Raw genomic sequence first — 2,465 nt, 5'->3', positions numbered from 1 at the left:
AAACAATTGTAATTTTTTATAAAAAAAAGTTCATTTTTACAAAACCTATCATTAGGCTCTTGCAATCGTAAAATATAATTTTCGAATACTATACAGAGTGTCCGGAAATTACCGACAAATGTTTCGTGCGTGGGTAGAACATACTATACTGAGTCGAAAAGTCCTGTACCATTTTGAGGTGTCAGCAATAGTTAACGAGATATTAACGTTTAAAGATAGCAGAATACGCGCGTCCGCCCGGCCTACTATTGCTGAAGGTACGGCCCACCGAGCGCACGGCGCGTGGGCCGCAAGGAGCAGAGACGGCCTAGCAGCAGTGATGCACATTTGGCTCCTCGGCAACACGGAAAACCGCCCCACCATTTCGCCGCTGCGCGAGAGCGAGCGAGACAGTGAGACTCGCTGTCTCGCTCGCCCTCGCGCTTTTTTTTTCGAGCTTTGAGGCTCGCGGCGGTGAGCGGGGCGCGCTTGCCACACTCCCCGCGCGCCAAACTATCGATGACGACACTTTGGAAATAATATCTCGATTAGAAAATGATCGGATTCTTTTTGAAAACACAATTTAGTTCGCTCTAAAGGGTGCGCGTGTACATACAGAAAAATGCTACATACCATATGTATAAATGTGACTTGTTTTAAATAAATTATATGTGTATTTTAAAAGGGTATTTGATAATTCTACCGACAACGTTCGTGAATAAGAAAGAGCGCACTAAACTGTGTCGAATTGAGTCCTTTATCATTTTGTAATTTTCGCAATAGAGAGTTATAAGATATATTAATTACTAAAATATTGATTTTCAAGAATTTTTTACTCAAATACTATCAACTTTACAGAAAAACAGCAAGAGACAAATATTGTCTTTTTTTTTTCATAAAGCTCTAAGAATTTTTTTAGAATTTTTTAGTACCGTGTTTTCTCATTTTGGTAAAAATAGTTGTTAATAATAAAATGCAGTATTAAAAGATTGATAAAAAATTCTGAAAAAATTCTTAGAGCTTTATGAAAAAAAAAAGACAATATTTGTCTCTTGCTGTTTTTCTGTAAAGTTGATAGTAATTATAAATATGTGATACATTCTCCATTATAATTTGTGATTTGTCAATTGTATAAACTCTTTTATCTTAATAAATACTACTCGAAATGCAAAATGACTAACAAGTTAAATTTATTTTTTGTAATTTTCTGAAACACAAATGTAGAAATTGTTATGCAAATTTTTGTCAGACTGTCTATAATACACGGAATAAGAAGAGTAAGAAATTTACTAATCACAGTCGAATCTGAGAAGAATAATCGACTGTGATTTGTCAATTTCTTACTCTTCTTATTTCGTGTATTGTAGATCAGGCCTGTCCAACACTGTTCGTGAGTCGAAAACGCTTCCAGCTCTCCGTCATCTCGATAGAGCGAGACGGAAAGAAAATAACAAAGGGTAGGCGACAGGACTCCGCCTGAATTCAGATCTGTCCGAGAGTCATAGAATGAAGAAACCGAGTGAAAACCCATTTCTCGAAATAAATTATAGTAGCTGTTTTTTATTTTGTTTATTATGCTCGCCAGTAACAACCAAAAATTACAATAAAATCAAACGTTTCCACATTTAATCTGATCATCACAAGTTGTTGTAAAAATCACTGTTGACGCCAGATTAAAGGTAGAAACGTTTGATTAAATTTTATTGTAATTTTTGGGTAACACTGGCGAGCATAATAAACAAAATAAAAAACAGCTACTATAATTTATTTTGAGAAATGGGTTCTCTCTCGGCTTCTTCATTCTATGACTCGGACTGAATTGAGGCGGAGCCCTGCCGCCTATCCTTTGTTATTTTCGCTCCGTCTCGCTGTACCAAGATGATGGAGAGATGGAGGCGTTTTCGACTCACGAGCAAAGTGTCGGACAGGCCTGGTCTAACATATTTCCATACTTTCATAACAGATAACTTCTCTGTTAACGATTCATTAAAGAATAAATGTCAATGTGGTTTAAATTTAAATCGGAAAATTAAAGGGTATACACCACGCAAGATATTAGTAACTGATATTTTATATTTCAAATAATAATTAAATAAACGTTACGGCCTTAAATTAGGCCATCTTCAGTAGCACAATAATTTTTAATATAATTTAACGCATTAGTACAACGTAAAAGCCGTAAATTTGAGTTTTAACGTTATACTATGTTTAATTTATTAATTACGCAGTTTGTTACAAATTTATGTGTCATTAATAGTAAATTGCACACAAAATTTCCAAATTGCAGCATGAATGTTTTTAAATAAATTACGATAATTCATGAGTCAAGTTATATAATAAATATAATACCTGTGTGTTACCAACAAATTATGTAGAATAATATCGAAATATGATGACTTGTTGTAACAAACTACTTGTAAGATGTTCTGTTAACTGTCATCATGATAGACAACCTTATATACAAAATCTGTAGAGAAGATCAAGGA

The sequence above is a fragment of the Trachymyrmex cornetzi genome, unplaced genomic scaffold, assembly GCF_001594075.2.
Source record: "Trachymyrmex cornetzi isolate Tcor2-1 unplaced genomic scaffold, Tcor1.1 scaffold306, whole genome shotgun sequence".
In the NCBI taxonomy this organism is placed as follows: domain Eukaryota; kingdom Metazoa; phylum Arthropoda; class Insecta; order Hymenoptera; family Formicidae; genus Trachymyrmex; species Trachymyrmex cornetzi.
The sequence above is the reverse complement of the archived record's forward strand: the minus strand, read 5'-3'. Positions refer to the sequence as shown.